Genomic DNA, 13,823 nt, shown 5'->3' with positions numbered 1-13,823 from the left:
TCTGTGATGTCACAGAGCACCCTGTGATGTCACACATCCAGCTGTGATGCCACACAGCCATCTGTGATATCACACAACCACTGTGACGTCACACATCCATCTGTGATATCACACAGCCATCTGTGATGTCACACAACCACTGTGATGTCTCATATCCATCTGTGATGTCACAGAGCCCCCTGTGATGTCACACAACCCCTGTGATGTCACACAGCCTTTTGTGATGTCACACAGCCCCTGTGATGTCACAGAGCCCCCTGTGATGTCACAGAGCCCCCTATGATGTCACACACACCCCATGATGTCACACATCCATCTGAGATGTCTCACAGCACCTGTAATGTCACACATCCATCTGAGATGTCACAAAGCCCCATGTGATGTCATAGAGCCCCCCGTGTGCTCACACAACCATCTGTGATGTCATACAGCACCTGTGATGTCACAGAGCACCTGTGATGTCACACAGCCATCTCTGATATAACACATCCATTTGTGATGTCACAGAGCCCCCTGTGATGTCACACAACCCCTGTGATGTCACACAGCCATCTCTGATGTCACACAGCCCCTGTGATGTCACAGAGCCCCCTGTGATGTCACAAAGCCCCCTGCGATGTCACAAACCCCCCATGATGTCACACAACCCCCGTGATGTCACACAGCCCATGTGATGTCACACAGCCATCTGTGATGTCACAGAGTCCCCTGTGATGTCTCACACACCCCATGTTGTCACACATACTTCTGAGATGTCACACAGCCCCATGTGATGTCACAGAGCCCCCTGTGATGTCACACAACCCCCGTGATGTTATACAACCATCTGTGATGTCACACAGCCCCTGTGATGTCACAGAGCCCCCTGTGATGTCACAGAGCCCGCTGTGATGTCACACACACCCCATGATGTCACACATCCATCTGAGATGTCTCACAGCACCTGCAATGTCACACATCCATCTGAGATGTCACAAAGCCCCATGTGATGTCATAGAGCCCCTCATGATGTCACACATCCAGCTGTTATGTCACTCATCTCCTATGATGTCACACAGCAATCTGTGATGTCACAAAACCCCTGTGATGTCACGCATCCATCTGTGATGTCACACATCCATCTGTGATGTCACACATCCAACTGTGATGTCACACAGCCCCTGTGATGTCACAGAGCCCCCTGTGATGTCACACAGCACCTGTGATGTCAGAGAGACCCCTGTGATATCATAAAGCCCCTCAGATGCTACACAACCTCCGTGATATCGCAAAGCCATCTGTGATGTCACACAGCCCCTGTGATGTCACACAGCCCACTGTGATGTCACACAGCCCCTGTGATGTCACACAGCCCCCTGTGATGTCACACACTCCCCATTATGTCACACATCCATCTGTGATGTCACACATCCATCTGTGATGTCACAAAGCCCCCTGTGATGTCACACATACATCTGTGATGTCACTGAGCTCCCTGTGATGTCACAAAAACCCCGTGATGTCACACATCCATCTGTGATGTCACACAGCACCTGTAATATCACACAGCCATCTGTGATGTCACACAGCCATCTGTGATGTCACACAGCCCCTGTGATGTCACAGAGCCCCCTGTGATGTCACACAAAACACCCGTGATGTCACACATCCATTTGTGGTGTCACACAAGCCCCGAGATGTCACACATTCATCTGTGATTTCACACAGCCCATGTGATGTCATACTGCCCCATGTGATTTCACAGAGCCCCCTGTGATATCACACAGCCCACTGTAATGTCACACACTCCCCATTATGTAACACATCCATCTGTGATGTCACACATCCATCTGTGATGTCACACAGCCCCCTGTGATGTCACACATCCATCTGTGATGTCACTGAGCTCCCTGTGATGTCACACATCCCCTGTGATGTCAATCATCCATCTGTGATATCACACAGACCTTGTGATGTCACAGAGCCCCCTGATATGTCACACAACCACTGTGATGTCCCACATCCATCTGTGATGTCACACATCCATCTGTGATGTCATACAACCCCTGTGATGTCACACATCCATCTATGATGTCACAGAGCCCCCTGTGATGTCACACAACCCCCGTGATGTCACACAGCCATCTGTGATGTCACACAGCCCCTGTGATGTCACAGAGCCCCCTTTGATGTCACAGAGCCCGCTGTGAGGTCACACACACCCCATGATGTCACACATCCATCTGAGATGTCTCACAGCACCTGTAATGTCACACATCCATCTGAGATGTCACAAAGCCCCATGTGATGTCATAGAGCCCCCCGTGTGCTCACACAACCATCTGTGATGTCATACAGCACCTGTGATGTCACAGAGCACCTGTGATGTCACACAGCCATCTCTGATGTCACATATCTATTTGTGATGTCACAGAGCTCCCTGTGATGTCACACACCAATCTGTGATGTCACACATATATCTGTGATTTCACAGAGCACCCTGTGATGTCATAGGGCCCCCTGTGATGTCATAGAGCCCCCCGTGATGTCACACAACCCCGGTGATTTCACACATCCACCTGTGATGTCACACAGCCCCTGTGATGTCACACAAACCCAGCGATGTCACACATCCATCTGTGATGTCACACAGCACCTGTGATGTCACAGAAAACCTGTGATGTCACACAGCCATCTCTGATGTCACACATCCATCTGTGATGTCACACATGCAACTGTGATGTCACACAGCCCCTGTGATGTCACAGAGCCCCCTGTGATGTCACACAGCACCTGTGATGTCAGAGAGACCCCTGTGATATCATAAAGCCCCTCAGATCTTACACAACCTCCGTGATATCGCAAAGCCATCTGTGATGTCACACAGCCCCTGTGATGTCACAAAGCTCCCTTTGATGTCACAGAGCCCCCTGTGATATCACACAACCCCCGTGATGTCACACGGCCCCTATGATGTCACACAGCCCCTGTGATGTCACACAGCACCCTGTGATGTCACAGAGCCCCCTGTGATGTCACACAACCCCTGTGTTTTCAATCATCCATCTGTGATATCACACAGACCTTGTGATGTCACAGAGCCCCCTGATATGTCACACAACCACTGTGATGTCCCACATCCATCTGTGATGTCACAGAGCCCCCTGTGATGTCACAAAACCCCCGTGATGTCACACATTCATCTCTGATGTCACACAGCCCATGTGATGTCATAATGCCCCATTTGATATCACACAGCCCACTGTAATGTCACACACTCCCCATTATGTCACACATCCATCTGTGATGTCACACATCCATCTGTGATGTCACACAGCCCCCTGTGATGTCACACATCCATCTGTGATGTCACTGAGCTCCCTGTGATGTCACACAACCCCTCTGATGTCAATCATCCATCTGTGATATCACACAGACCTTGTGATGTCACAGAGCCCCCTGATATGTCACACAACCACTGTGATGTCCCACATCCATCTGTGATGTCACACAGCCATCTGTGATGTCATACAACCCCTGTGATGTCACACATCCATCTGTGATGTCACAGAGCCCCCTGTGATGCCACACAACCCCCGTGATGTCACACAGCCATCTGTGATGTCACACAGCCCCTGTGATGTCACAGAGCCCCCTTTGATGTCACAGAGCCCGCTGTGATGTCACACACACCCCATGATGTCACACATCCATCTGAGATGTCTCACAGCACCTGTAATGTCACACATCCATCTGAGATGTCACAAAGCCCCATGTGATGTCATAGAGCCCCCCGTGTGCTCACACAACCATCTGTGATGTCACACAGCACCTGTGATGTCACAGAGCACCTGTGATGTCACACAGCCATCTCTGATGTCACACATCCATTTGTGATGTCACAGAGCCCCCTGTGATGTCACACACCAATCTGTGATGTCACACATATATCTGTGATTTCACAGAGCACCCTGTGATGTCATAGGGCCCCCTGTGATGTCATAGAGCCCCCCGTGATTTCACACAACCCCGGTGATGTCACACATCCACCTGTGATGTCACACGGCCCCTGTGATGTCACACAAACCCAGTGATGACACACAGCCATCTTTGAAATCACACAGCCTTAGTGATGACACACAACCCACTGTGATTTCACACAACCCCTGTGATGTCACAGATCCATCAGTATTGTCATACAGCACCTGAGATGTCACACAGCCATCTCTGATGTCAAACAACCCCCGTGATGTCAATCATCCATCTGTGATATCACACAGACATCTGTGATGTCACAGAGCCCCCCCGTGATGTCACACATCCAGCTGTGATGCCACACAGCCATCTGTGATATCACACAACCACTGTGACGTCACACATCCATCTGTGATATCACACAGCCATCTGTGATGTCACACAACCACTGTGATGTCTCATATCCATCTGTGATGTCACAGAGCCCCCTGTGATGTCACACAACCCCTGTGATGTCACACAGCCTTTTGTGATGTCACACAGCCCCTGTGATGTCACAGAGCCCCCTGTGATGTCACAGAGCCCCCTATGATGTCACACACACCCCATGATGTCACACATCCATCTGAGATGTCTCACAGCACCTGTAATGTCACACATCCATCTGAGATGTCACAAAGCCCCATGTGATGTCATAGAGCCCCCCGTGTGCTCACACAACCATCTGTGATGTCATACAGCACCTGTGATGTCACAGAGCACCTGTGATGTCACACAGCCATCTCTGATATAACACATCCATTTGTGATGTCACAGAGCCCCCTGTGATGTCACACAACCCCTGTGATGTCACACAGCCATCTCTGATGTCACACAGCCCCTGTGATGTCACAGAGCCCCCTGTGATGTCACAAAGCCCCCTGCGATGTCACAAACCCCCCATGATGTCACACAACCCCCGTGATGTCACACAGCCCATGTGATGTCACACAGCCATCTGTGATGTCACAGAGTCCCCTGTGATGTCTCACACACCCCATGTTGTCACACATACTTCTGAGATGTCACACAGCCCCATGTGATGTCACAGAGCCCCCTGTGATGTCACACAACCCCCGTGATGTTATACAACCATCTGTGATGTCACACAGCCCCTGTGATGTCACAGAGCCGCCTGTGATGTCACAGAGCCCGCTGTGATGTCACACACACCCCATGATGTCACACATCCATCTGAGATGTCTCACAGCACCTGTAATGTCACACATCCATCTGAGATGTCACAAAGCCCCATGTGATGTCATAGAGCCCCTCATGATGTCACACATCCAGCTGTGATGTCACTCATCTCCTATGATGTCACACAGCAATCTGTGATGTCACAAAACCCCTGTGATGTCACGCATCCATCTGTGATGTCACAGAGTCCCCTGTGATGTCACACACACCCCATGTTGTCACACATACATATGAGATGTCACACAACCCCCGTGATGTCACACATCCATCTGTGATGTAACACATCCATCTGTGATGTCACACATCCAACTGTGATGTCACACAGCCCCTGTGATGTCACAGAGCCCCCTGTGATGTCACACAGCACCTGTGATGTCAGAGAGACCCCTGTGATATCATAAAGCCCCTCAGATGCTACACAACCTCCGTGATATCGCAAAGCCATCTGTGATGTCACACAGCCCCTGTGATGTCACACAGCCCACTGTGATGTCACACAGCCCCTGTGATGTCACACAGCCCCCTGTGATGTCACACACTCCCCATTATGTCACACATCCATCTGTGATGTCACACATCCATCTGTGATGTCACAAAGCCCCCTGTGATGTCACACATCCATCTGTGATGTCACTGAGCTCCCTGTGATGTCACACAACCCCTGTGATGTCAATCATCCATCTGTGATATCACACAGACCTTGTGATGTCACAGAGCCCCCTGATATGTCACACAACCACTGTGATGTCCCACATCCATCTGTGATGTCACACAGCCATCTGTGATGTCATACAGCCCCTGTGATGTCACAGAGCCCCCTGTGATGTCACAGAGTCCCCTGTGATGTCACACACACCCCATGATGTCACACATCCATCTGAGATGTCTCACAGCACCTGTAATGTCACACATCCATCTGAGATGTCACAGAGCCCCATGTGATGTCATAGAGCCCCCCGTGTGCTCACACAACCATCTGTGATGTCATACAGCACCTGTGATGTCACAGAGCACCTGTGATGTCACACAGCCATCTCTGATGTCACACATCCATTTGTGATGTCACAGAGCCCCCTGTGATGTCACACATCCATCTGTGATGTCACACATATATCTGATTTCACAGAGCACCCTGTGATGTCATAGGGCCCCTGTGATGTCATAGAGCCCCCCGTGATTTCACACAACCCCGGTGATGTCACACATCCATCTGTGATGTCACACAGCCCCTGTGATGTCACACAAACCCAGTGATGACACACAGCCATCTTTGAAATCACACAGCCTTAGTGATGACACACAACCCCCTGTGATTTCACACAACCCCTGTGATGTCACAGATCCATCAGTATTGTCATACAGCACCTGAGATGTCACACAGCCATCTCTGATGTCAAACAACCCCCGTGATGTCAATCATCCATCTGTGATATCACACAGACATCTGTGATGTCACAGAGCACCCTGTGATGTCACACATCCAGCTGTGATGCCACACAGCCATCTGTGATATCACACAACCACTGTGACGTCACACATCCATCTGTGATATCACACAGCCATCTGTGATGTCACACAACCACTGTGATGTCTCATATCCATCTGTGATGTCACAGAGCCCCCTGTGATGTCACACAACCCCTGTGATGTCACACAGCCTTTTGTGATGTCACACAGCCCCTGTGATGTCACAGAGCCCCCTGTGATGTCACAGAGCCCCCTATGATGTCACACACACCCCATGATGTCACACATCCATCTGAGATGTCTCACAGCACCTGTAATGTCACACATCCATCTGAGATGTCACAAAGCCCCATGTGATGTCATAGAGCCCCCCGTGTGCTCACACAACCATCTGTGATGTCATACAGCACCTGTGATGTCACAGAGCACCTGTGATGTCACACAGCCATCTCTGATATAACACATCCATTTGTGATGTCACAGAGCCCCCTGTGATGTCACACAACCCCTGTGATGTCACACAGCCATCTCTGATGTCACACAGCCCCTGTGATGTCACAGAGCCCCCTGTGATGTCACAAAGCCCCCTGCGATGTCACAAACCCCCCATGATGTCACACAACCCCCGTGATGTCACACAGCCCATGTGATGTCACACAGCCATCTGTGATGTCACAGAGTCCCCTGTGATGTCTCACACACCCCATGTTGTCACACATACTTCTGAGATGTCACACAGCCCCATGTGATGTCACAGAGCCCCCTGTGATGTCACACAACCCCCGTGATGTTATACAACCATCTGTGATGTCACACAGCCCCTGTGATGTCACAGAGCCCCCTGTGATGTCACAGAGCCCGCTGTGATGTCACACACACCCCATGATGTCACACATCCATCTGAGATGTCTCACAGCACCTGCAATGTCACACATCCATCTGAGATGTCACAAAGCCCCATGTGATGTCATAGAGCCCCTCATGATGTCACACATCCAGCTGTTATGTCACTCATCTCCTATGATGTCACACAGCAATCTGTGATGTCACAAAACCCCTGTGATGTCACGCATCCATCTGTGATGTCACACATCCATCTGTGATGTCACACATCCAACTGTGATGTCACACAGCCCCTGTGATGTCACAGAGCCCCCTGTGATGTCACACAGCACCTGTGATGTCAGAGAGACCCCTGTGATATCATAAAGCCCCTCAGATGCTACACAACCTCCGTGATATCGCAAAGCCATCTGTGATGTCACACAGCCCCTGTGATGTCACAAAGCCCACTGTGATGTCACACAGCCCCTGTGATGTCACACAGCCCCCTGTGATGTCACACACTCCCCATTATGTCACACATCCATCTGTGATGTCACACATCCATCTGTGATGTCACAAAGCCCCCTGTGATGTCACACATACATCTGTGATGTCACTGAGCTCCCTGTGATGTCACAAAAACCCCGTGATGTCACACATCCATCTGTGATGTCACACAGCACCTGTAATATCACACAGCCATCTGTGATGTCACACAGCCATCTGTGATGTCACACAGCCCCTGTGATGTCACAGAGCCCCCTGTGATGTCACACAAAACACCCGTGATGTCACACATCCATTTGTGGTGTCACACAAGCCCCGAGATGTCACACATTCATCTGTGATTTCACACAGCCCATGTGATGTCATACTGCCCCATGTGATTTCACAGAGCCCCCTGTGATATCACACAGCCCACTGTAATGTCACACACTCCCCATTATGTAACACATCCATCTGTGATGTCACACATCCATCTGTGATGTCACACAGCCCCCTGTGATGTCACACATCCATCTGTGATGTCACTGAGCTCCCTGTGATGTCACACATCCCCTGTGATGTCAATCATCCATCTGTGATATCACACAGACCTTGTGATGTCACAGAGCCCCCTGATATGTCACACAACCACTGTGATGTCCCACATCCATCTGTGATGTCACACATCCATCTGTGATGTCATACAACCCCTGTGATGTCACACATCCATCTATGATGTCACAGAGCCCCCTGTGATGTCACACAACCCCCGTGATGTCACACAGCCATCTGTGATGTCACACAGCCCCTGTGATGTCACAGAGCCCCCTTTGATGTCACAGAGCCCGCTGTGAGGTCACACACACCCCATGATGTCACACATCCATCTGAGATGTCTCACAGCACCTGTAATGTCACACATCCATCTGAGATGTCACAAAGCCCCATGTGATGTCATAGAGCCCCCCGTGTGCTCACACAACCATCTGTGATGTCATACAGCACCTGTGATGTCACAGAGCACCTGTGATGTCACACAGCCATCTCTGATGTCACATATCTATTTGTGATGTCACAGAGCTCCCTGTGATGTCACACACCAATCTGTGATGTCACACATATATCTGTGATTTCACAGAGCACCCTGTGATGTCATAGGGCCCCCTGTGATGTCATAGAGCCCCCCGTGATGTCACACAACCCCGGTGATTTCACACATCCACCTGTGATGTCACACAGCCCCTGTGATGTCACACAAACCCAGCGATGTCACACATCCATCTGTGATGTCACACAGCACCTTTGATGTCACAGAAAACCTGTGATGTCACACAGCCATCTCTGATGTCACACATCCATCTGTGATGTCACACATGCAACTGTGATGTCACACAGCCCCTGTGATGTCACAGAGCCCCCTGTGATGTCACACAGCACCTGTGATGTCAGAGAGACCCCTGTGATATCATAAAGCCCCTCAGATCTTACACAACCTCCGTGATATCGCAAAGCCATCTGTGATGTCACACAGCCCCTGTGATGTCACAAAGCTCCCTTTGATGTCACAGAGCCCCCTGTGATATCACACAACCCCCGTGATGTCACACGGCCCCTATGATGTCACACAGCCCCTGTGATGTCACACAGCACCCTGTGATGTCACAGAGCCCCCTGTGATGTCACACAACCCCTGTGTTTTCAATCATCCATCTGTGATATCACACAGACCTTGTGATGTCACAGAGCCCCCTGATATGTCACACAACCACTGTGATGTCCCACATCCATCTGTGATGTCACAGAGCCCCCTGTGATGTCACAAAACCCCCGTGATGTCACACATTCATCTCTGATGTCACACAGCCCATGTGATGTCATAATGCCCCATTTGATATCACACAGCCCACTGTAATGTCACACACTCCCCATTATGTCACACATCCATCTGTGATGTCACACATCCATCTGTGATGTCACACAGCCCCCTGTGATGTCACACATCCATCTGTGATGTCACTGAGCTCCCTGTGATGTCACACAACCCCTCTGATGTCAATCATCCATCTGTGATATCACACAGACCTTGTGATGTCACAGAGCCCCCTGATATGTCACACAACCACTGTGATGTCCCACATCCATCTGTGATGTCACACAGCCATCTGTGATGTCATACAACCCCTGTGATGTCACACATCCATCTGTGATGTCACAGAGCCCCCTGTGATGCCACACAACCCCCGTGATGTCACACAGCCATCTGTGATGTCACACAGCCCCTGTGATGTCACAGAGCCCCCTTTGATGTCACAGAGCCCGCTGTGATGTCACACACACCCCATGATGTCACACATCCATCTGAGATGTCTCACAGCACCTGTAATGTCACACATCCATCTGAGATGTCACAAAGCCCCATGTGATGTCATAGAGCCCCCCGTGTGCTCACACAACCATCTGTGATGTCACACAGCACCTGTGATGTCACAGAGCACCTGTGATGTCACACAGCCATCTCTGATGTCACACATCCATTTGTGATGTCACAGAGCCCCCTGTGATGTCACACACCAATCTGTGATGTCACACATATATCTGTGATTTCACAGAGCACCCTGTGATGTCATAGGGCCCCCTGTGATGTCATAGAGCCCCCCGTGATTTCACACAACCCCGGTGATGTCACACATCCACCTGTGATGTCACACGGCCCCTGTGATGTCACACAAACCCAGTGATGACACACAGCCATCTTTGAAATCACACAGCCTTAGTGATGACACACAACCCACTGTGATTTCACACAACCCCTGTGATGTCACAGATCCATCAGTATTGTCATACAGCACCTGAGATGTCACACAGCCATCTCTGATGTCAAACAACCCCCGTGATGTCAATCATCCATCTGTGATATCACACAGACATCTGTGATGTCACAGAGCCCCCCCGTGATGTCACACATCCAGCTGTGATGCCACACAGCCATCTGTGATATCACACAACCACTGTGACGTCACACATCCATCTGTGATATCACACAGCCATCTGTGATGTCACACAACCACTGTGATGTCTCATATCCATCTGTGATGTCACAGAGCCCCCTGTGATGTCACACAACCCCTGTGATGTCACACAGCCTTTTGTGATGTCACACAGCCCCTGTGATGTCACAGAGCCCCCTGTGATGTCACAGAGCCCCCTATGATGTCACACACACCCCATGATGTCACACATCCATCTGAGATGTCTCACAGCACCTGTAATGTCACACATCCATCTGAGATGTCACAAAGCCCCATGTGATGTCATAGAGCCCCCCGTGTGCTCACACAACCATCTGTGATGTCATACAGCACCTGTGATGTCACAGAGCACCTGTGATGTCACACAGCCATCTCTGATATAACACATCCATTTGTGATGTCACAGAGCCCCCTGTGATGTCACACAACCCCTGTGATGTCACACAGCCATCTCTGATGTCACACAGCCCCTGTGATGTCACAGAGCCCCCTGTGATGTCACAAAGCCCCCTGCGATGTCACAAACCCCCCATGATGTCACACAACCCCCGTGATGTCACACAGCCCATGTGATGTCACACAGCCATCTGTGATGTCACAGAGTCCCCTGTGATGTCTCACACACCCCATGTTGTCACACATACTTCTGAGATGTCACACAGCCCCATGTGATGTCACAGAGCCCCCTGTGATGTCACACAACCCCCGTGATGTTATACAACCATCTGTGATGTCACACAGCCCCTGTGATGTCACAGAGCCGCCTGTGATGTCACAGAGCCCGCTGTGATGTCACACACACCCCATGATGTCACACATCCATCTGAGATGTCTCACAGCACCTGTAATGTCACACATCCATCTGAGATGTCACAAAGCCCCATGTGATGTCATAGAGCCCCTCATGATGTCACACATCCAGCTGTGATGTCACTCATCTCCTATGATGTCACACAGCAATCTGTGATGTCACAAAACCCCTGTGATGTCACGCATCCATCTGTGATGTCACAGAGTCCCCTGTGATGTCACACACACCCCATGTTGTCACACATACATATGAGATGTCACACAACCCCCGTGATGTCACACATCCATCTGTGATGTAACACATCCATCTGTGATGTCACACATCCAACTGTGATGTCACACAGCCCCTGTGATGTCACAGAGCCCCCTGTGATGTCACACAGCACCTGTGATGTCAGAGAGACCCCTGTGATATCATAAAGCCCCTCAGATGCTACACAACCTCCGTGATATCGCAAAGCCATCTGTGATGTCACACAGCCCCTGTGATGTCACACAGCCCACTGTGATGTCACACAGCCCCTGTGATGTCACACAGCCCCCTGTGATGTCACACACTCCCCATTATGTCACACATCCATCTGTGATGTCACACATCCATCTGTGATGTCACAAAGCCCCCTGTGATGTCACACATCCATCTGTGATGTCACTGAGCTCCCTGTGATGTCACACAACCCCTGTGATGTCAATCATCCATCTGTGATATCACACAGACCTTGTGATGTCACAGAGCCCCCTGATATGTCACACAACCACTGTGATGTCCCACATCCATCTGTGATGTCACACAGCCATCTGTGATGTCATACAGCCCCTGTGATGTCACAGAGCCCCCTGTGATGTCACAGAGTCCCCTGTGATGTCACACACACCCCATGATGTCACACATCCATCTGAGATGTCTCACAGCACCTGTAATGTCACACATCCATCTGAGATGTCACAGAGCCCCATGTGATGTCATAGAGCCCCCCGTGTGCTCACACAACCATCTGTGATGTCATACAGCACCTGTGATGTCACAGAGCACCTGTGATGTCACACAGCCATCTCTGATGTCACACATCCATTTGTGATGTCACAGAGCCCCCTGTGATGTCACACATCCATCTGTGATGTCACACATATATCTGATTTCACAGAGCACCCTGTGATGTCATAGGGCCCCTGTGATGTCATAGAGCCCCCCGTGATTTCACACAACCCCGGTGATGTCACACATCCATCTGTGATGTCACACAGCCCCTGTGATGTCACACAAACCCAGTGACGACACACAGCCATCTTTGAAATCACACAGCCTTAGTGATGACACACAACCCCCTGTGATTTCACACAACCCCTGTGATGTCACAGATCCATCAGTATTGTCATACAGCACCTGAGATGTCACACAGCCATCTCTGATGTCAAACAACCCCCGTGATGTCAATCATCCATCTGTGATATCACACAGACATCTGTGATGTCACAGAGCACCCTGTGATGTCACACATCCAGCTGTGATGCCACACAGCCATCTGTGATATCACACAACCACTGTGACGTCACACATCCATCTGTGATATCACACAGCCATCTGTGATGTCACACAACCACTGTGATGTCTCATATCCATCTGTGATGTCACAGAGCCCCCTGTGATGTCACACAACCCCTGTGATGTCACACAGCCTTTTGTGATGTCACACAGCCCCTGTGATGTCACAGAGCCCCCTGTGATGTCACAGAGCCCCCTATGATGTCACACACACCCCATGATGTCACACATCCATCTGAGATGTCTCACAGCACCTGTAATGTCACACATCCATCTGAGATGTCACAAAGCCCCATGTGATGTCATAGAGCCCCCCGTGTGCTCACACAACCATCTGTGATGTCATACAGCACCTGTGATGTCACAGAGCACCTGTGATGTCACACAGCCATCTCTGATATAACACATCCATTTGTGATGTCACAGAGCCCCCTGTGATGTCACACAACCCCTGTGATGTCACACAGCCA

The sequence above is a fragment of the Haemorhous mexicanus genome, chromosome 16, assembly GCF_027477595.1.
Source record: "Haemorhous mexicanus isolate bHaeMex1 chromosome 16, bHaeMex1.pri, whole genome shotgun sequence".
Classification (NCBI taxonomy): domain Eukaryota; kingdom Metazoa; phylum Chordata; class Aves; order Passeriformes; family Fringillidae; genus Haemorhous; species Haemorhous mexicanus.
The sequence above is the reverse complement of the archived record's forward strand: the minus strand, read 5'-3'. Positions refer to the sequence as shown.